General features: G+C 40.1%; 1 protein-coding gene across 6 annotated transcripts in view; it reads right to left on the bottom strand.

Moving 5' to 3' along the window:
- ARHGAP6 (Rho GTPase activating protein 6) overlaps nucleotides 1–24,025 on the bottom strand; it is a 339,711-nt gene that overhangs the window by 129,839 nt on the left and 185,847 nt on the right. Inside the window, exon 1 of one of the 6 annotated variants that reach the window (XM_069770407.1) lies at nucleotides 85–213. The exons of the other annotated variants lie outside the window; for them this stretch is intronic. The gene's annotated coding sequence lies outside the window, so the exon portion shown is untranslated. Of the gene's footprint in view, nucleotides 1–84; nucleotides 214–24,025 lie in introns of those variants that run through there. 6 annotated transcript variants of the gene reach the window in all.

Here is a 24,025-nt window from a genome sequence, read left to right as displayed (position 1 = left end):
CTGGACTAGTCTTCCCAGGTAAATTCTGAATTTAAATAAAGAGTGAGAATAGCTGGTTTCTCAAGAGAGTAACAATCTACTTACACTTTTATTCCAATCTCAGCTGTCCTAGTTGGTTTGCAGACACCTGTGCAGCAAATGCCAATGGGCTGGCTATCTCCTCACTTCCTTTAATAGGGTGCAACTCTGAAAATCTGAAAAATTACCTCCTCCTTTCTGTCTTTTGCAGTGCTTTTAAACTGGTGGTAGGAGGAGCAGAAAGTCTCCCTATCTTGTCATGTGAGAAAAACCTAAAATTCCCATCAGAAGTGACTCACCAACATTAATCATATACACACCAGATTGAAAGGCACTCAGAACATGAAGCTTGAATCCCATCCTCAGTTAAGCAAATGAGAAACTAATTGCTCAGCACTATCACACTATTTTAACTGCCATATCTGTACAATTTTGCACAATGAAGCTGATGAATATAAATTTATTGTATCTAGCACTGAACTCTGTAAGAGAAGTGCTGCTGAATCTTCTGGAAGAACAAACAGCTGAGTAATGTGCAAATTCCTTTATTCTGAAATAAGTACATAACAGTGTAAAGATTTTTGTATACAAGACATTTGCTTCACTTACCACCTGGTTTATGCATTAGAATAAATATCCTTATTGCTTAACCAAGCAGATGCACATCAGAATCTTCAGTAACCAAATTACACTGCAGCTTGAGATACTGCATCTTCTGTTTGCTTCTCACTGGGAATATTGTGGGGTTTTATTCAATAACACTAAATCCAAGTACAAAAATCCAAAGAGTACTGTTTAGATTCAAGACTATAGCTATAATGTTGGGTGTGAGGAGGGTTGAAGAAAAAGAGGAAAACAGTAAAAAAATCCTACCATCTCTGAAATGTAGCTTGAGAATGAGAGGATTTATTTTCTTATTAAAAAAAAAAAAACAAACAACAAAATCACATTTGGAAATATATACATCCTACTGAATCTACAAAGCAGGGAATTTTCCCATTCATATTATGTATGCAGTACTGCCCTATGTTCTTCATAAAGTGGACTCAGGCTTTTTGCCTTTCTAGTGGTTTTAATTTTGCCTAATATTAACTATCCAGCTCCCACAGGACTATACTCAGAATTACATATGGAGAACATTCTATTAGCTATAAAACCAACAGTATAATTATAAAAAGTGAACTACACTCCTCTTATTTTTCAGGGAAGTATTCTAATGCCCAGGAACTAGATTATGATCTGTCACAGTCCTGTAAATTCAGGATAAATCAAGTGCTGCTCTAACATTACATTGGCATGAAAGAAATCAAGGCCTCACTGCAATAAAGTGCTTGAGCTATTGCCGAGTGAACAATTTCTATTGGCATTTAATTATATTGGGTTTCCTGAAGCTAAGGCACAGCTTTGGCATGAGCAGGGCTACTCTGAGCAAGGGACTTGTTCTGTTCATATCAATGCTCATCTGACAAATAGTTTTAATATGTAGCAATGTGTGACAACTGGCCAAGGATGTAAATTTAGCTCCTCACTGAATGTTAAAGAATATCCAACCCAGAAATTATAACTACCACCATAAATAATAAAAAAATACTTAAGTACATCCTACTTATGTTTTGCAAACATAAGAGCAAACCAGTCAAAATTCCTTCCGGGTAGATGTATAAATATAAGAGTCCTGGTCAAAAATTGGGATCTGCTATACTTCACACATTGCTACATCTCTAGAGGAAACGTTTGTATGACTTCAAAGCTGCAGTCTGTTCTAGTTCCTCATATAACAGAAGAGCTTGCTGCTTTGGTAGATCGCGTGTGTTGTTTCTGGTGTCCCCCTCCCGAATCTTAACAGTGAGTAAGTCTCCAGGAATGAGCCAAATGATAATCCTGCTGTGACATGGAGTATGGCTTTTTGTATAAACATGCTGCCTCAGAATTAGATTACAACCACTCACTTTGTGAAGCTCTTTGAGGTGGATTGCTGATAAGCCCCTATCCTTCAAAAAAAATCAGTTGCTTGAGTTGATCATCCAAAAATTGGGGTACCCCAAACCACTATTCACTTCAGAGACACTTGGGTCTGCCTGTACGTCATTCAAGAAAACAAAAATCCAGAAAGTAGAATCCCAAACTGACCATGATGCCACATTTAAAGGGTACCTAGGAATGTCAGTAAATCAAATTAAGTTAGCTGGTGAGAAAAGAGTTAAGTGGGAGCTACCCAGCAGGGTGGAGCTGCTACAGCACCCCAGTATAGACCCCATACCTTCTCTCCCTGTCATATATGCACAGGCAGACAACCTTGCCCCAAAGCAAGCTCACATCAACCTTTCAGCAAAGGTTAGCAGGAGCAGGACCATACTCATTTGTTCTGCTTTCACACCTTGTTTATCAAATTTTTTCTACTAATGTCTTAACTGGCAAAAAGGCATGATGGAAGGAAAGCCTTTCCACAAGGCCTTAACAGAGCCCAACTCAGGTTCACAATTTTTTTCATATGGCTCCTGAAGGTATTTATTTTGCAGATTCAGTCAGTACGTAGTAAAGCAAGACAGAAACATTCTGATTTTTGGTGCCTAGGCTTTTTCACAGTATTTTTAACAGTCTTTTGACACGTTCCAAAATAAGCAAGGGTTAGAGACATCACGAATTGCAATAGTCCCTGTAGAAGTAGTCCACATCCTCTGGGTAAAGATTTTACGTAGTAAATAACAAGAAAGACTGGTGATAAAGTGGTCCCAGTTGCTATTGATGGTCCCAAGGCCATGTTACTGTAGTTTAGTGTATGAAAGAGTGCAAGACCTTGAAAAGTCATATTGATAATGTAGAAAAGTTCAGTCTAAGGAATATCACTTTTGTCAAAATCCTATAAAGAGAAAATCAGAAGGTAAACCTTTGTTTCTTACTAGATTTTGAGAGCATAAAGAATGACTATGCTTGATTTTATTTTATAAATTAACATCTCTGCTCTCTTCCACGCTAAGTATTAGAAATCAAGAGGGAACAATACCTCACATCGTTTGAGATGTGGCTATTAAGAACAAATGAACTATGGTTAGTTTGCAAGTGATGTTTGTAGCAACATATACAGCATACTGAATCCACAAAGCAGCAGAGGGGACCACCCCACATTTGTGTGAAGTATCTAGTTTTCAATAATTGCTCCACTTTACATGTGGGAAGACCAAGGTAAGAGGTTTGGCTTAGATGCCTCACAGGGACTCTATAGAGGTGTTTAAATTTAGGCCAGGGAAACTGCCCAGGCATCTGCAGCCCTTCTGGCATCACGAATGAAATTCAGTCTAATCAATGCTCCGTATCTCAGCCCCGCCACACCACCCTGAGGTCCGCAGAGCAGGGGTTCAAAAGGGGGAAAGTTCAGAAGGTGGTCTCCCAGAGGTACATCTAAAAGGCCACGTGCTTACAGGACAGAGAGATGACCACGGCTTTCAGTCAAAAATATGGAAACAGGCTCTTCTATAGAAGAGCCTCATGGCCAGAATACTACACAGATGTGGGAATGTATTTCTGGAAAAAAAACCAACCCAAACCAACCAACCAACAAACCAACCCCAACCAACCACCACCACGAAAAAAAAAAACAAACCAAAACCACAACCATACCAACCGCACTACCAGACTACTCTCCAGTCTTAGGGTGTTCTCTAACCTAGTGGCTTGTAACTTTTCCAAGAAACTGGAGTTTGGACCTCCTGCCAGGCCACACTGGAGAACGGTGACCCTGAGTTTTCTGGGTCTTGTGGGGCTCTGTCTGGCACACTGGCAGGTCTGTTACGGCACCTGCTTCCTCCTTTCCATTGCATAATGAGGTGAGGCACATACTCAAGGCTGTGTTTTCCCCTCCAGAAAAAGCCAAGTATATCCAAAGTCCACGTTATGACTTTGCAGCTTGACACTTCCTTCCCTATTTTAATTCAGCCCCAAGGAAATTGTTTAAGGTCAGAAAGCAACCATTTGCAGAAGCAGGAACAGAAGTCCACCACCAATCTCAGATGCAGACAGCACCCTGCTACTCACTGCGCAAGTATGAGCGCATCGTTCAAGACCCAGGGCTTAATCCTTTCTCTTCTCCAGATGCTTTACAGCAACTGTTGTGAAACAGGATGGAACGCAGTATGAAGCTTTTCATGCTAAATTTCAAGCACGTTTCTGTACTCTTATGACTCTAATTCCTCTTCCTTGTCTGTTTAGAAACATACTGAGGTAACATACACTATAAATAAAACAAATGTCTTTGAAAAAGGCCTCAGATGCTCAGGAAGTCCTTTGCAGTTTGTGGTTCAATCTGTTTCCTCTTGAGTTAATGCGACATGTTAGCTTGTTAAGATCTGTGTGGTGCTTCAAATATTTTCTATTAGTCTCACTAAGACCAATTTCCCTCCCATTTGGACTAAATGGGAGTTTTCATCCATGTTATCTGGACTTTTTCATTGATCAGAAAACAAGACCTAAGTTGACAACGTATTAATGTGGGGAAACGGAAATGATGATCTGAATACAGATAATCAGAAATAACAAGGCTGTCTAAATAAAGAACTCAAAAGAAATCTGGGTCTCTTGGAGTCAAGAGGAAGATTTTATCTTTCACACTTGTAATTCATTTCTAGCCTTGTTATGCACACCGAAATACATGCTCACCTTTGTTTCTACTTGACAGTACAAGGGTCTCAGAAAACTATTTTGGCAGATAGGGATAATGACCAGTCTTGATTCTAGTATAACATGAAAGAAACAAAGAAGGATCAAGAACAATTGTAGAAGCAAGCATTGAATACCTGAAGGGAACAATTCACGGGAAATTAATGAGTACCCAATATGAGATTGTGCAGGAAAGATTCAGAGTATGAGACCTATCGAGGAAAAGCAGAAAATGTAAACAAGGAGACAAAAGAATGAAATAGGGTGTCAACAACAGATGAAGAAAAATTCAACGCATTAGAAAATAAGAATTAAAAAGAGCAATCAGATGCAGGAAGGCAGAAAAGAAAAAAAGGCCAAAAAAGAGTCATGAATAATTTAAAAAAAAAAAGTATTATTGGAAAAGAATGACAATGTGCTATACAAAACTTAGCAGCCTGTCAAATTTTAATTCTCTTTTCAATTACTAATTAGGTCTTCTCATTGATTCAATGAAATGACAAACATCCAAGAGTTTTAATGTTATCTCCCTGCTCCCCCCATGATCTACTCACCACAGTGGAGAACCAGAATGCCATCAAAGAGCAGAATGGGACATTTGCTGCAAGATAATCTCTGCCCCTTAATACTACAGGAACCCCGAGTAAACGCCTAGCCTAAATGAAGAACATGGCAGAAATTTCAATTACATCAGCGGAGTAGGATTTTACACGTGTTCGTGACAAACAAGCTTTTCTGAGAAAGCAACTTATCTAAAATGGAAATTATCTTTTTTTTTTTTTTTGTAGTCTTGATTGGAATAATTACTTCTCCAACCATATGAGCATCGAAGAGAACACAAGCGACGGGCATTAGCATGCACACAGCCACATGATGCATAGCAGCGGTACCTGCACACAACCATACCAAGTTACACACATATTCGTGTGACACCCCTCCATTTCTTCCTCCCAGTCCTTCCAGACCAATTTCCTTTTAATAAAAAAAAAAAAAGGAGACAGAAAGACGCTGGTTGGCCCAGAGCCAGCGCTGTCACCTCTGCACCACCTTCTCTCCCTCCTCTCCGAGGAGCAGCACTGGGACACAGGGAGGGTAGGAGGAAAGCCAGGCATTTCCCCCCGCAGCTTCGAAAGCAGCAGCAGTGGTTAGAGACAACAAAGCTGTTACAGTTAGTGCTGGAAACTAATGCCTGGACCAAAGTGCAAAGGAAGGTACCTGGAGCTTTGCCCCTGCTCCTTTAGGGACAGTACATGGAGCATGTTGTTATTTAAAAGCTACAGAGAAAAAGCCATTTGCACTCCTGCAACTTACGATGGCTTTCAACTACATATGTTAAATCTTATAAAGATATAAATGAAGATGCATTGGTCATGGGAACATTAACTCATTTTCGTATTACTGCTTTTGCTAAAATTACTTCAACAGTTAGTTTATTCATTTCAGACAAAGTCTTAAGTCTTTTTTGCTCAAATTCAGTGGGAACATCTGTGCAATATGTGCCACAGTGAAACCAAGTGCATTAAAAACTGGCCCACTGTGAGCCACGAGCCTTTGATTAGATTCAATATATAGACAGTGGTGCTTACTCTGGAGCAATCTGGGAAGGTATCCTTTATCTCTTTTTTTATTTTAATTTTAGTACTTAAGACTAGTTATTTCAATAATTCTTAATGCTTAATTAAGAAGACAGCAAGCATAATCTCTTTTAGAGAATCCAGTACTAAATATAAAAGCCATTTCAGAACAGATGCTGTTACAGATTAGATATAATTAATATTATGTTCAAAGTGGACAAAATTGAATTAAATTGATATTCTATATCTAGGGAAATCTGATAAAGTAAAAACTCCTGTTCACAGCTCTGTGAGAACAGAAGGTTTTCTGTATTTTCCAGCAGTGCACAAAACGCATCAGAGCGAACAGGAAGATTAATTGCTGTACTCTAAAAAAGCTACGTCTGAAAGAGACATGCATTGACTTCTGTGCTCATTGTCACTAAAAGGCAAGGACAGGTTTTTACAGAGCAAAATTGAGTTTGAATCTGTAGTAAAAATGCTCAGAGTACCTGAAGCTTTGCTGGAAACGAGAGAAAAATTCATAGGCAAGCAAGCTTCCATTTTTGCTATAGAGAAGGCGGCAGTGAGAAAATTAATCTTCTGCATTAATCTTAGCATTCCTCGCAAGTGACTCAGGCCCGCAGAAGAAAACATTCCCACTATCTGGTTAGAAAACGTCATGTTTCCCACACCGAAGGGAGGAGAGGAGCCCAAGCAGCACTGGTTTTACTACTTTCACCCTGATGAATCTGTTTGCAGATCCTTCAGCTGTTCAGAGTCCCAGACTGCTGAGGAAAATAGTTTCCATTTACCAACAAAAATTAAACTAGCCCTCACATGTATAAGCTCAAGTCAGAGCATTCCTAAACAATTATTTAACAGTTTATAATTTATTATAATAGTCCTTGGTAAAAGCACCTCGGAACAACAAGCAGAAGCAAAGTAGAAGAGATGCTAATAACTCCGTAGCAATACGTGTTTACAAACTTAAGAGCTGTAAATATATACTTTACATGGTGACAAGTGTAAAAAAAGTCCATCCAGCAACAAAGAGTAGGAAATACCCTTGGTGAGCTGGAGGAGTACAAGAGGTCAGAAAGCCACCTGCAGCACCTGAACCTCTACGGTTTCTCACGCCTGAGCCAAATGGCTCCTTTTTTCAGTAAACGCCCAGTTCTGTCGGGAGCGCTGACCGCCCACAGTTCTCATTCACCTCAGTAAAAGCCAACGTAGCTACCAACTGGGAAAATATACATTTCAAGGGCCAGGTTTGCAAAAAGGACAGTCAGTCCTGAGGCTTCACTCTTGAACCCTCAATGCTTGTAACAGAAGCAAGAGCATCCCGCTGGGAAGCACAAGAAGTAAGGGGAGTTACAACTGATCGCTCTCACAGCCGCCGGCGTGCTGAGCAAGGGGCTGCTCAAACCAGCCCCTAACGAGCAGCAGATGCAGGTGTCCTAAATACATTACTTCAGAGCGCTGAAGGACTACACTCATTGTCCAGGAGAGGCTTGTGTCACGCTAGCTCTTGGCCCGACAGGACACGAGTGCCAACATGGAAATTGCCACGTGTCGAAGAGCGAGCGGGAGGCTGGTTACGCCAGAGCTGGGTGCTCAGGGTGCCTGCGCGGGGGGCGAGGTGTTTCTCAGCATCCCGCAGGTCTCAGGGGAGACTCCAGGTGGATCTGAAGATGGGATCGGCAGGACAAGCAACTGAGCGCTGTGAGCTAATTCACCATCTTCATAAAACATATGGGACAGCAAGGCAGAAGACCCAAAAATGCCTCCTGCAGAAGCAGGGAGAAGACAGCAAAGCTTAACCACTTGCAAAACAAGAAGGAATCGATATGAAACAAACTATACAGAACACTTACGGTATGCAACAGATTGAGATTTATTCATCTTAAAAGTATTTCCCAATACAGTTACTCAGCTGAGCTTCTGTTTTGTTTTTTTTTTTTTTTTTATTAATGTGACACGAAAGCTGAATTCGGAATGACTGTTCTCTATTTTTATTTATACATGTGGGAACCATTTACAATTCAAATGTGATTTTTTACTGTGTCCCTGAATGAAAATTACCAGTTCAGTCTGAACTTTCTGCATCAGCTTGTCTTTCAGTAGTTGCTTTTTCACAACATAATGTATCGAGAAAGGACTAAGATTATTGAAAATAATTGTATTGGCAACCAAGGAAGGCAAATTATAAACAGCAAATATTTCAAGTTTTTAAAGCCAAGTCCTCCTGTTATGAATTGTATTTCCAACTTTCTTCCACTTTATTAAATATTTTATTATATTCTACTGGAACAGAAATGTTGTACAAGGATATAAAATATTCTTTAAGCGTTTTCCCTCTCTCTCAGTATGGTGCATGTTAGGTCAGCTGCCCCGCTTCACAGCTCAGCTGAAAAGTTGTAACAAAAATCAGAGGCAAAATAAGTTCAAAGAATGCCACCATAATACATGCAATTCTTTGCTGTTTCAAAAAAATTCAAGGACTTTTTCCAGTTCTCACATCATTTACCATAGTGTAAGACAAAAGGATGGAATTTAAGTTATTAACAGATTTTCCCATCTATCTCCTGTATCTCACTGTGGTTTACAAAATCCTTAATCATGCTTGGGTCTTTTTGTTGTTAGGGGCTTTTTTTGGTTGCAGTTGAGTTTGGCACAGACAAGGACGAAGTGTCTCCAAGCCACGACCCATTAGAAGCTTTTCTATGAAAAAATAAAAAAAGGCTTGTTATTAGCTAAGTGTTTATTTTAATCTGTCAACAGGTTACAAAGAAAAGCAACAAGATGAAAGTGAGATAGCATCAAGAAAAAGAATTATAACATATCAACTACATTCATTAGACTGATGAGTTTCCAAGGCAATTTTAAAAATGAATGCTTTTGGAAAATGTGTATATTGCAGACTTTAAATTATATATGTGTAAATGAAAGACTATAACAGTTATTTCAAGAAAGAATACAACACAGGAAGGGTTTTCTTATATTCTTCTAACGAAGTTACAACCTCCAATAACTTTGTTCCCCTCCTGTCACCGGATGCTCAATAATTCCACCAAAAAGGAGGGCCAAGTAGGCATCCACAGGAATTTATCTGCCATTCATTTTTTTTCTTTCATCCATAGCCCACTAATTATCCTGATCTGCATACAAACATACATATTTACTGATTTTTTTTATAAGCACCTTTCATAAATACACAGCACATTGATACAAACTTGGGGAAGGATTATAGAACACTTCATAAGAAATGCACTCATTTCATCAATATGTCTGACAGCGTCACTAAAAGATTTCACTGGAAAGATATTATCCAGCAATAGGAATCTTAAATCTAGTTAACTGTAACACAGCAGGGCAGAAATGGAAGATCTTTGTTCAGTTTGGAGTGACTGCTGTTCTAATGCTTTAGAGCATCTCAACCATATTAGAAAGGCATCTCTCAAAGTCACTTGCATGCATCATCTAGAAAAACAGTAATAAAGCAAACTGTTAATCTTTAATAATTGAAATAAATAAGGATAATGCCAGACACTCTCCAACTCAATAGAAAAATAGGGAAACTCAAACCACTGAGAAGCAATGTGCCACAAAGTGTCAGTAAAAGAGAAGGAAGAATACCCATTTCTCCTGACATGTTACGCTGGCCCCAGGATGGGAGATTCCACCTCAACTTAAATAAGTCCAACAGACTGTAAGTTAGGACAGCTATGATTCGTTGTAATGCCATTATTCTCTACAGAAAATTAAAGTCTGGGGTTTCTTTGATGCCCATTTTAAACAATGAACTAGAATGCTTAGAATTGTACATGTTAAAGAAGCAATCCTTATATAGCTCCAGATCTTAAAATGCCAACTTTTTAAAAGAGCTCTTCAGGAATACTTCATGCTGTCTATTTGGTTAATAAGATACTGAAAACTTACGAGTAGAAATATTCTACTGAAGTCAGTGGGACTCCACACACTGAGTTCAGTCACACAGGATTTTATCTTAATCTTTAATGCTGATACTCCAGAACTGCCCAAGTAAATACTTTCATGGTGGATAAAAATGAACAATATAACCCACATCCTTTATCACCGTAATTAACCATTACTCACTTCTTCCATTCAATAAAGACTGACTTCCTCATCTACAAAATCTCCTGGTCACCTATCAAAACATGACCCACTTGCTCTACTGCTTATTCAGGCATCTTTCTCAGGAGTCATTTGACCTGCTCCTCATTGATCTTGTCCCTTTCCCTAAAATACTTTTCTTCTAATCCATCTAAGCTGCCTGGACGGGCTCTACATTCTCCTTTCCTCATTTCCTCCTCTTAGACTTCTTGACTCTCTTTGATGTGTCTTCTTCCTCACTTCCTTTATGCCCATACTAAATCCTAGCAATATATTAACAAAGAAGGACAATTACTTTGAAAACAGATGCATTAACCTCTCCACTAATCCCACTATTACACTGCTTCCACTCTTCTTACTCAAACAGCATTCATTAGTAGTTGTCTGATTTCTTCTTAGCTTGAAACACAGGCAGACCAGGCAGCTGCTGCAGCATTGCCACTGGGTAAACTCTGTGGTAAGATTACAGCTGAGAAGCCTGGGCTCACACTGCAACCCCTGTAATGAATATGAATTACATCACCCTTTAATGACAAAAGAACATGCCACTTTTCATTGTGATAGACAGAAACTACTTAATAGCTGATATACAGCAAACTAACATTTGAGTTTATTTTGATGTAACTTGCTTACATTTCAAAAATGTAAACTCTTCAGGAATGCTGTTTTAGGTCTCTGTGTCACTTACACTGGATTCAGAGCATATGTTTTGTACCACTATTAGCTGCTTTACACAGTCAGAGAAATGTAAAGGAATGTTATTGCAAGTGACAAGCAAACCTTTTACATCATACGTAACGGAAAATGCAGCAGAACACATCCATATGATAAAATAATCTTCTACCTGAGACAGAGTCCATCAAACCTCTCAAAAAGCCTTGTTTCTGTTATTTATTTTAACCTTGCACAATCTTTGGGTTGTTTTTTTTTTCTGAAGGAGACTAAAAATTAAATATTCTTATCTCATAAATAATGCAACAGAACCACACTGTAGGAACTTCAGAGCAACTAAGGATGTTTAATCACTTTTCTTCTAGTATTCTCCCTTAATTTGAGGTTTCAAAAGTTATACAGCGTGTCAGCAAAAATAATGCACTGATGGGAATGTTCTGACAGAAGCACAGAAACTGCCACTGCCAGGTTCTCAGTCATTTTCTTAAAAAAAGCTACAAGACATAAAAGAACATATAGCAACAAAACTATCATTTATTTTTGAACATATCTTTCCATACATGCTAGCTAGCTCCTGTGTCTCTCTGTCAAGGGTTATTAGACAACTTGGCAACCGGATGTGAATGAAACAAAATAAAAAAAGGTCTCCAAATGTTCAACCCTGCAAAGATCTGAGTACCTGAAATGAGAGAGATGGAAAGTTCTTGTTAAGCATTAAGCATCTGGGGAACCTCTCGCAAGACCAAGCCTAAAAGAGCTTTTTATTTCTTCGTGCCAACCCATTTAATGTAACCCTGTCTCCTTCATTATGAGTATTCTGGGAAATGAGAGCAGTGTCCCATCTTCAAATAAATCTTTACCTTTTCAATCCACACAGTTCTCTGTCTTTTCAACCATATATGACTACAGCACACTTTGCATGAATTAATGTGACTTTCCCGTAAAAGCTGCCTTGAACATCATAAATAATTGACAAGCGTTAAATAAATTCCTTGGAAAACAAACCTCAGGATGAGATGGAGACTCCCTGCAGCCACCCCACCCAGCAGCAAGAAGGCAGAGGCCACTGCAGCCACTAGTCCCCACCACCCCAAAGCTAAGTGAGACATTCCAAGGCAGCAGCTCTTGTAAATATTTTGAATGTCACATTCATGAGGAACATAACTGGGCAATTGAGTGCACCACTGTTAGGGAAGTTACTCTGAGAAGACGCAGGTTTTATTAGAGCCAATGCTTTCTGCTTCCCTGCTTGTGAAAACTCCAGGGCTAGCATATAGCTAGATTTTCATCGTTTTTCTCTCATTCTTCAAGTTACAGAGCAACGTGCATGTAGAACATCCTAAAAATCAGGTGGAAGACACATGATTTACCAGCACTTCGGACAGCACTGGCCTAAATAAGCTTGTGGTCATCCCTCAGCTATCCTCAAACTGTACCAAAGGAGGTCGCCTGCATTTCTCTTGAGCAAGCGGAGCAACTTCAGACCAACCGCATCCTTCTGCCCTTCTCTCTTTTCTCAGGTCTTGCTTTACATTTGCCCATACATACCGCAGTCTGCCATTTTCTCGGCCTGCTAGCTCTCCTTTTCCCTTTAAATCCCGTGCACCAGTAAATCAGCCCTCTCACCTCCCACTCGTGTAGTGCCATCTCGTTGTACCTATTTGGAAACCTGCACATCTCTCCCCTCACCCCTCGCTAACCGCAGCAGCCTCCACGTGTCCCAGCTCCCTAAAACCTCGCACGTACGCAACCCCAGCTACGACAGGAGGAGACTGCGGGGCCTGAAGGGAACCGGGTCATCAAAAACTGCTTTAAAAGACAATTAAGCAACACACATTTCCAGCATAGTTGCTCTGTGCGTGCATTTACCAGGTCCAGGGAGATAATACGGCCGAGAGAGAGCTGCTTCTTGCCTGGGGAGGCTGTCTGGAGGAGGAATTACAGAGCGAGGACAGGACTCTCCCTTGGTGCTGGGCCTCTGCCAAGACAAGGCAATGGGATGAAAGGACCTGACCTCTGAAACTTGCCTGAGGATTAAATGAGCTTCTTCACATTGTGTACTAATGTAACTGTTTTGATTGTGGTTTGCTGTCCTACTAGACTGTAATAAGAGTTTTTCTCTCAGCGTAAACCAAATTACATCAACAGCCCAACGCATTGTGGGACTGCATCCACGCTTCCTCCATGAGCACCTCCTCTGTGTGACACAGAACTGTCACATCAACCCCCTCTTCTAACCAGGGAGGAACAACCCTCCTGGCCCACAGGCAAGTCAGGCACGGGCAGGATTGTTGCTGGACACAGTCATGGTGCTCAACTGGGTCAATATAAAGAGACCTTCTTATTACATGCAAAAATTTAGTATGATGAGGATCCTTCAGACAATTTTTTTAGTGACCAAATCTCCTCATTCTCTTCCCTAACATGACTGTTATCAGTGACGTCTTCTCAAAGTTAAATGTGAAGATGACAAAGGGCTGGGCTCCAACACCTTTACCAAAGAAAACACAGATGCATGACAAGAGCTGTTTTGTACCTTCTAAGAATATTTTAAGTAATGGAAGTGAAAAGCAGATATGATAATACCACTTGACAGAAAACATCACACTGCCTGAAGAACAAATAGTGATTATCTTAAATGACAACAGATGGGGCCAATCTCTTCACCCAAGGTGACACATCACAGGCAGAAAGCATTCTGCCTTTTCAACACCCCACCTCAAACCCTCCAGTTAGTTAACACTAACAAAAATTTATATTGCCATCGTACGCTTACAAGGGGCTTCTATTGTGCTAGGTCCCCACCTCAGAAATGTCTCGGCAAGAAGTTACCCCTCCCACACTTAACTGTGCCAGGTAACATGCAAGTACAGCAACACACACTTGGCCATTTACCACGCACAAAGCACATGCTGACTGCTACCCCTCTACCCCTCAAAAGGCCCCACACCTTACTTCTCAGTATTAGCAGTGAAGAGGCAATTCCTAAAGCAGAATCTGAAAAAATCCAACGGAAGTAGTTTCTGCCATCTGGATGATTTAACTGATGTATGCCAGAAGAGCCTTTCTTTCATGTAGTGACACACTGAGCCTGGTCCTGTTACATTATAAATACACGCAGTGTAAGAATAATCACATACACTGCCAGACTAAAGAGGATTTTGTGTACATGGCGATCAGCCTTCGTCACCTTCACTGAGACAGAGGTAACTGTGGAAAAAGAGAGGTATAGAGTCTCCTGTAAAGATACAGTAGTAGAGTTAGTAGGTCATCTCTAATATTAATTTCATTCTTATTAAGAGATTCTCTGATGGACTGGGGAAAACAGCCACGGACTCAGGGGAGCAGCCCCACAAAAGGGACAGACCTGGGAGCATTCTCATTTTAAATTCCAAGAGGACAGTGGTACTACAACAAAATCAGCCTCTGTGAGATTCCAAATATCCAGTGGCATATTTGTGTTTAGCAATGTAACAAAACATTAATGTCCCCAAACATCAACAACATGTCATTGCTAGCTACTGATAGTCAAACAGAAACTCATTCTTTCCCAGCTACCAAGAGTGTCATTAGTTCTAGCTCCGAGGAGTTAAAGGACAGATCAGGTTAATGTGTAGAGAAGATCATATATGCAGAGTTCTCCCTCAACAGCAGAAGACAGCTTCTTGAAAGACTTTCTGCAGGTTCAGTGAACACTAAGCAACAGAAGTGAGCTTAAGTGAATACTTAAGCTACTGAGGCTACTGCCTCAGTTACGAAGAACATCTCTGTGCTCTACACCAAGGGGTCTTGCACGCAGTCAGAGTTGGCAAGAGCTGTATCGAGCTCCAGTGGAACTAAGGTGCCAGAGGACTGTAAAAGAGGTGGAGAGTGAGGTATCCACAGGCCTAGTATTTTAACAGTAAGGAGAAATTTGAAGTCTGCTTATCAGAAACAACTGTCTTCACACACAGGACAGCAGTGGGGAAAGCCTTTTAATGGGAGCGGAAACCTTTAAAAGGAAACAGGAATGAAACTGTTCTCCTCCAACACATCCTTTTCCCATTTCATAGATCTATATGTTTATGACCAGGCTTCATACACAGGTACTTAGCTCACTCCAGATCTTGTAAAGATTCCTCTGTGGAGTACCGAGAAGTACTAGCAGTTCAGTCCAAACACTTTGTGAACATCACATACGATGAATACTGCTGAGCTTAAGCAGAAACAGCCACTGTTAGAAAAAGAGTCTCCTAAATCATTAATCATTTCTACATCAGCATATGTAGTCCGGGCACATTCCTTGTTCTTGTGCACCTCCAAGAGCGTACATTCACAGCCCAGAACAGGGCTATGAAGAGATGACAAAGCACCTCAGCCTACAAAACAGAAATATACGGCTAACCGACTGGTCCTGAGGAGCATCCAAGATGACAGAAAATGCATTCTCCCTTTTCTGCTAAAGGGCTCAGCACTCTGCTCCTTCTTCCCCCTCTTCCTTTCACTGAGTTGAGATGGTTGGTCCAGCTCGTTTTATCTAAGCTACTTCAGGACTTCAGAACCGGTTCATTCTCTTGCAACAGCTACGCTCTTCTTCACTACAGGTACGCATGGCTCATCACAACAGTCTGTGGCTAGAAGACACTATCAGTCTTCCATGGGATCTTACTATCAGTGTAAATATTTAACTCTCATTTCAAAGTCCACCTGTTTTTTGGACCAAACTGTTATTTTCCAGAAGAGTTACTGAATACATCTAATTGTTAATGTATAGACTCATGCATTTCTCTTGCCTATTCCTTACCTAGTTGCTACTGTGTAAGACTGCCTGTTGATGAACAGGTAAAGGCAACTTCAATTCTTTGTTATGCTGGTGAACATTTGGAGCAAACCAAGCAACCACTTTGGCATTTTCATCCTCCTAATTCAGGGCAACATGCATTTTTCAGGACTACAACACCACTATGAGCCTAAAAATGACTAAAGCTTTTAAATGCTGTACACCTCTGAGATAAAAAATATCTGCTGGCAGCAAGTCAAGGGGAAAAGTTTTACATTGGACTTTCATATTCATTTAAGTACTTTGGCTCCAAATACAGAGGCAATATTAGCTGTTTTCATCACTGATACAAGGTTATACAATAAAAAAAAATGCAAAAAAAACCCCCCAAACTGAATTGTTCTTTTGACATCTTTCTCTTAAAGGCTGGGCTTCAAGGCTTCAGTACTTTTGAGTGTTTGCCTATTAAAGCAATTAATTCTTTCATGTATTGGCATTATAGGGATAAGAAGTTTTCCTTACTTAGAGGAAGAAAAATGTTGACCAGAAAACCAGGATAATAATTCTGACAGTCTTCTGCATTTAGAAAGGTAGAATTGCATCTTTGCATCTGACAAATAAATATTTAATGCCTTTTTAAAAGCACTGTGGTGTAAAGTTGCAAAGAAAATGTTAGAGACCATCTTCAATTCCCTTGCTTTAGATTTCACAATATGTTTTTTATGTCCAGCATGCAGGATTTCTTGGCCCTAAAACATGCATAAAGCTTTCCAGCTTCCTTTATTTCATAAACATGAAAAACGCAAAGTGTTGAGCTACAATCCAGCACAACTTAAAGAGGAAGCTGTTACAGGTACCACATCTGCTCCTGAATCTTACTAATTTTTGTTAGTTTACAAGCAAGTTTGTGGGGGCTTTTTCCCTTAATACGAGTGAAAGGTCCACACTAAAAAGAGAGAAGACTTGCATCTATAAACCACTCAGGGAAAGCAGTTATATAATAAGAACAGATCTACATTGGCTTTTGAAAACAAGACCAGTTCTCCTTGTGTCAAAACCCTTCGGATACTAGCTCACTTTTTAGTGTAAGGTAAGACACTAAGGTACCCACAATAGAGAAAGCTTAGTGCAGAAGCAAGCTTATGTATTCTTGTCTACACTGTGTGCACAAACTGAGCACGCAGTGTTTATTTCAACGCTGGGACCACGCTTCCTAGCGGATCACTGCAGTTATGTCAAGTAGCCATCATGAGGCCCATAAGCCAGCTGCAGATGCCAAATGCTGCATGAGTTAATGGGCATGCAGATTGCCTATGCTGCCCGTAGGACAGCGTAGGCATGCTGCACAAAGGTACACAAACTTTATGACAAGGTTGCCTGTCAGGCCCACATCACAGCAGACCTGCTAGACCTCTAGGAACGCTTGGGCATAACGCAAGAACTGTCCAGCATGCAAGTCAAATATAGCAGGGCTGCCAGCCTGGAAAACAACTTTGCAGAAAAGGTCCTGGTTCTGATGGACAACAAGCTGAACTTGAGCCAGCAATGCGCTCTCGCAGCAAAGAAGGCCAACAGCTTCCTAAGCTGCATAAGCTGCATTAGGAAAAGTGTCACCAGCAGGTCAAGGGAGAGGATCCTTCCCCTCTACTCAGCATGGCTGAGACAGACCTGCAACGCGGGGTCCGGTTCTGGGCCCCCCAGTACAAGAGAGACAGGGACTTACTGGAGCAAGTCCTCCAGCAAAGGGCCACAAAGACGAGTAAGGGACAGGAGGATCTCTCATACAAGGGAAGGCTGAGAGAGCCACAGATGAGAAGCCTCAGCGGGGTCTTATCAATGTGTAAAAATACCTGGGGCAGAGGGTGGGGGTGGGAAGTACAGACTCTTCTCTGTGGAGCCCAGTGACAGGACAAAAAACAGTGGGCACAGACTGAAATTCCACTTAAACATAAGAAAGACTTTTACTGTGAGAGTGGTCAAACACTGGAACAGGTTGCCCAGACAGGCTGTGTAGTCTCCATCTCTGGAGATACCCAAAACACGACTGGGCACAGACCTGAGCAACCTGCTGTAGCTGACCCCGCTCTGAGCCGGGGGTTGGACTAGGTGATCTCCAGAGGTACCCTTCCAATCTTAACTATTCTCTAATTCTGTAAAAAATAAAGAAAAAAGGTAACTTCTAATCTTTCCCTGGTACCAGTCATATCAGATAGTACTTGTAAAACTGGCAGGAACGCATATAGAGAAATATTGTTTTTAAACTTCAATGAATGGCATTGTCAGCTTATCAGTAGACTTGAGTGAGTTATTACTTTCATTCTCCACCCTTCCCAGAGGAAGGAAAACCTCTTTTAAACCCATAAAACTTCTTCTGTCAGATAAACAGAAACTTTTATCCACAATAGTTTACCAACCAGCTGATAAAATATGTGGCAAAATATCATTTAGAAAAACAAATTAGTCCATGTTGTTTTCCCCAAACCTTCACTGTCAAGTCTTGGATATTTAAAGAGTATTAACATGCTAATTAGTACATCGTTGAAATAAAAAAGTACCTATTGTGATAAATAATTACACCCCACTGACTATTCAAAGTTATTATGAAAACAAATTTCTTCATAATTCAAAATAACACCACACACTTTTTCATTATGCAGCATAAGAAAGCATACTGGCTGCACACTTATACTCCATCTAAATGCAGCCAATAAAAATTGCTGTCAAAAGCAAGAGCTCTCCTTTTGGGGACAAACAAAAAATGAAGAAAGAAAGAATGTAATAAAAACATTTGCCTGAGTAACTCATTACCAAACTACCCAAGAAATTAATAAGCTAATAAACCTTTCCGTTTAAAAGAAATCCATCACACTTAGATTTTATTTCACTATTTCATGCCAATGATGAGGCTGACTCAAAGAATTTAGATACAAATCCGAATGTGAAGTTGCCCAAAACTGTGTGGCTAGGGAAGAAATCCAAGGAATCAGTCTGGTCTTTTACTGCAAATCAAAGAAAGCAATTCTCAAAATAAAAACTGATGCTTTCTAAAGTCACAAAACAATAAAGATAAGCCAGACCATTTCTTCCTTTGAGGAGCTTTTGTTCATCTCACTGCCTTGAAATTCCTCTGGGGCGTAGTGGTGTCTTCCCTTTAGACTCAAGGTTATTGATGGGCAGCTCCATTCAAAACCTGCAAATATTGGCATCTATCCAATGCCGAGACTCAACTGGGAACAGTGCTGCCCTAATCAAGTCTCTTGCCTTGCCCTCTTGCCAGGATGCTTTTTACAAAAGCTCTGTCCCAACTCGGCGTCTCCTGACCACATTTTCCCACAGAAATGATTCAAATGTGCTGAATTAGTTAGCTGCGTACTCCACGACAAATGCGACACATGACTTTCACTGATGTCAAAACAGCATCAGCTATGGAAGTCTGCTCAATGTTAAAGAGAGGAGAACATGAAAAGATGGAATGAACCTTTATGCCTTCAACCAGCCTAGTCTTCCTTACTAAGAGGTAAAGAGAATGAACTTGTCACGTTTGGCAAGCATTTATCCACAACTGGATTTAGCTGCATCCTGTACTGTCTGTACAATGGTGTGGCACATTAATAATTATTAGTAATAAAATACTGAGGAATCCTATAAAGTAGCAAAAGTTGTTCTGCCTTCCTTTTATGAGGACTACAAATGAAGTCAATGCCCAGTTAAAGAGCCACTATTCAAAGTCTGGTAATAAAGCCATTTCCAGAGGTAAAATGAGGCAGACACCTGAGGATGCTTAAAGCAGTGCTGGAGTGTCTGACATACCAGCAATATTTGGGGTGGGGGGGTGGGGGTTGGAAAGAGACTGCAGACTTTTTCAGCTGACTCCCTTGAGAGAAGAAAGAACTCCCATTCACGTTAAAGGGATTAGGATCCCAGTCCTGCAGACAGAGGTACGCTACAAGCCACACAGAAATCAAGTATGTTTCTCAAGTTCCACATATGATAGGAGTAATGCCAAAAATTTTATCAGGCTAGACTTTACTGCATTACATTTATTCATAGCAGATCACAGCTCACAGCCTGCTACCAATGCTAGAGAACAGCCTTGGCTAAGCCAAGGCCATTCCAGAGGAGTTTCACAGATGAGAAGATGCATTAAGGCATTTGACTTACAGGAATGATTTTAACGTTTTGCTAATCTAAGTGATACTGCATTAAATCCATGCTAATACCTAAATTAATAAAGTTTAGAATAAGAAAACTAAAACAAGATTGCTGTATCAGCTTGCAAGCCAAGTACCTCACGCCCATTAACCCAACACACATTTCATAATAAATCCACACACTGAAGAGGGACGGCATTAAATCCAGGGATGGCTAGTGAAGCACAGTGCCTGGCAGGAGGAAAGTTAGGTGTAGCATGCAACCTAATCACAAGAGCTCAAAATGGGAAGCACCAGACATATAACGCACGCAGGAAAGAAACTGAAGTTGTCCTAAAGCAGCAATCGCATTTTTCACTTTGTTCAAAGGCTCACGGGATTTGCGTGCTACAAAATAACCATAAGCTAAGGAAGCACTCTGAAAAATGACAGGCAAATGAGCTCTCTACCACTCAGTTCCCCATTAGAAAGCCACGCACACCAAAATCCAAAAAGCCTCCATCGCTGCATTCTTTAGCAATTCATGGAAGCCAATTATCACTCTTCAGATCCTTGAGACCCTAGCTCAGCTATGTATATGCAACAGGAATATACCATACACTCCCCAACCATCTGAACCAATTTTAAGGCAAAGAAGCCTTGAAATGCAGCAAACCTCCAGCTAATTTCTATGAAGCTTTGCATTTCTGCTGCCATTTGTGGTTTCCATTTCACTCCAGTCCTCCTCGTATTATATAATTCACTTCTTTAATGATTTATATAGCACCTATATCCTTAGCTATCAGCCATCCTTTTCATATAGCCTTAAAAGGGCTTGTTTAGGTTTGCAGGGGGAGGGGGAGGAAAGGGGGTTCCTTCTGAGTGCACTATGTCAAGGTTGTTAGAAGCCAGCAGATCCTGGCCTCCCAACCCATTTTTAAACAGCAAATTATGAAAACAGTCCACACACTGTTTCTCACTAAATTCAGTTTTATGATTCTACTTGTAGCAAGAGATAGAATCTGCAGTTTGGTGAGAAACAGTATGTGAAGTATTCTATAATTTTCACTTTAAAAGGATGCGAGAATCGTTGGCTCCTTACAAACTTGACATATTCAGCACACACACACAAAAATTTAAACAAGTCCTTTTAAGGCTGCATAGCTTCTGTCTTAAAAAAAAAAAAAAAAAAAAAAAAAAAGAAACCAAACCAAAACCAACCCTCACATATTTGCTGGACCGGCTTGCTAGCGCTTCCCAGGGCTCTTCTCTATCCCTCTACAAGAATCAAACCACACTCCGTCCCCATACACATGGGGACAAAACCACCATCTCATTCCTCACCAGAGGGGAAGGGATGGCCAAGTGACATTTCTTCCACTTGGCAGAAACCTTAAAATAAATAGATAAATAAATAAATAAAATTTAAAGTACCCTACAAATGGTAAAAAAAGGAAAGTGGGAAAAATAGAATTGGATTAAATCACTGCACTAAAACTATAAGCTGTTTTTCTGCCCCAGTTGCACTAAAGCTCAGTCTTCATTTTCTTAATGCACTTGACTACCGATCTTTGCTTAAGTTCTGCATTTCCTGCCTTCATGATATTCATGTACTTTAAAGCCCAGAAGACCAATTGGTACATAGGATTTTATATCTTATAAAGTGATCTGCCCCTATCATAAGTACATTCCATTCAATAAAAAAAGTCTAGAGATGAAAATATCTTATAACTTTTTCAGTTTTTATGTCCTCCAGCACATTTTGTCTCCATAGCTACTAAAGGCTCCATTTTTCATTTATTCAGAGTGGAATATGAGCCTTTGAACAGACACATATAATACTAATAGTCCTTGCACACAGAAACCACCACGAATTCCTCAATGCAAATCTTTTTAATCTAAAATAGTTCTTCTGTGAAAACCAATACTTCTTGTGGACACCACAAGCCCTGGGCAGAACAGGTATTTCCTATTCCAGACAACACTTTTGATAAGAGAACATGAGAAGAGGAAGGTGAGCATCATCTGAGAGGTTGTTTGAGAAACACCCTGCTTCCATAGAAGCAGCCTCCTAATTGCTAACCTGAATTTATTTGCACCTAGTTTATGATTCATTTGTTGTCACTGCTGTGCTTTAACAGAAAGAATTCTTTTCTGTTTATTCCTTTGATATATTCATTGACAATAATCACACCCTTCTCACCTTCCCTTTCACTAGGCTAAGCAAAGTTATTCTCCTCTAGTCCTCAAGATGATAGTACCTCTATTTCCTTAAATGTTTTCTTACAATTCCTCCAGACCTTAATTTATCTGTCTTGAACATGGGGCACTGGAAATGTACTCAGATTCCCAGCGAAACTGCACCAGTGCTCTTTGCAATGGTATAAACACTTCCCTTTCTCTACCAAAAATCTAACACCTGATATATTGTACAAGGCTTGTGTTTTAGGGAAGGGAAAAAAAAAAAAAAAAAAAGAAAACCCACACACTTGTCAGAAATGCAACAACTATCAAAAAGAACCATCAAAATATTCTGGCACAATCTGGCTAAGGTAAAATTATGCTTCATTCTCCTCTCATCTTCCATTCATCATTACTCCTTGTCTTTAATAATGACTTCCTTGTTCTATAGTCTTTCACACAACAGACGTCAGAATAATCAATCTATAGGTCCCCAAGTCAAATTTTTGCCACTTCTCAACAGTAAGAAATATATTTGTTATTCTCCAGTCATACGTGAGCACCTCCGAAATGATGATCTATCAAAAATGCTTGAGATCAGATTTTAAATTTTATGTGTCAGTCCCCTACGATATTTCAAGATGTCATCTAATGACACAGCCAAAGCAAGACTTGCAGAGAGAGTAATATATTTTACAAGAACAATCAATATAGCTAGGGGGAAGAAAATATACAGAGGGCTTTCAACCTTGTGGCATTCTTACGGTCATTTAGGGATAGCTATCATACGCTTCTCAAGATCCAGGAAGATCAGAGACTTAAGTTTTATTCTTAAATCAGAGATTCTATTTTTCAGGCCCACATTTATATAAATTATTTTGGTTTTAATATAGCACCTTCAATGTAATCACTCTATTGAGAGTGGAGGCAGAAAATATATCTAGTTTTGAGATCATATCCAGAGTATTTTTAAGGTGCATTTCAATGCATCGTGGCTTCATTACAGTCCTTGTTCTTACGTCTGAAGAACACTTTTTAATTGCATCAGCGTCGTCTGTAAAGAGTTCAGCTTGACTTTTGACAATTTTCACAGAAGCCTTTAACCTCCAAGCCACAGCCGCCTTTGCAGGATCTCTGCTTACCCTTTATTCTGAAGCAGTTAATCCTGCATTTGCATTTCCAGTAAAACATTTTGTGTGGTTCTGACAGTTTGGGCACATTGGTTTTTTTTTTTTTTAAAATTATGTCTCCCCTGACCTCTTTAGTTTAGTTAATTAATTCCCTTGATTTCTGATTGTATTTTGTTCAACTTCCTATTTGAAATGGATTAAGTGGTAAGCATTTGTCCCAGGACTGTTTTCACAGTCAGTTCTTCCACAAGGTCATTCCTACATACCAAAGCTAAGCCTCAAACAGACTGATCTTTTCATTCAATAACTATTAGGAGAAGAAATATGTTGACTACTACATCCAGAAATATCCTTCCTATCATTATTAATAGTATCTTCTCCAAGAAATAAAAGTTTCCCAGAGACGTGCATCTCCCAGTAGTATTTCTTTCTCTAGCAACATTAAGGACTCTAGACCAAAGCTGAACTTGGCATCTACGGCAGACTCCTAACACCATCCCACCGCACGTCACATCTTAAATCTGCCCAGGAAATGTAAAGCAGGACAAGGGCAAGTGCATGGGGCTTTCCTCGACCCCGTCAACCAGGAGGCCTTCCAGGCCACCAGTAACTGGAATAAACTTCTCACCACCCCCCCCCACCATTCTGGCACCGTTGGAAAGCACAACTTAACATTGTTGCTTATTTCATACAAAACTCATTCAGAATCCATTTTTAAAGTACTCCTAGACACAGTACTGACAGAAAAAATGAAAATTTCATAAACTCTGCTAAGCTTTTTAAAACTTGTCA

This window comes from Haliaeetus albicilla, chromosome 25, assembly GCF_947461875.1.
Source record: "Haliaeetus albicilla chromosome 25, bHalAlb1.1, whole genome shotgun sequence".
Taxonomy (NCBI): Eukaryota; Metazoa; Chordata; class Aves; order Accipitriformes; family Accipitridae; genus Haliaeetus; species Haliaeetus albicilla.
Note: the sequence above shows the minus strand (reverse complement) of the source record. Positions and strands in the feature narration are given on the sequence as shown.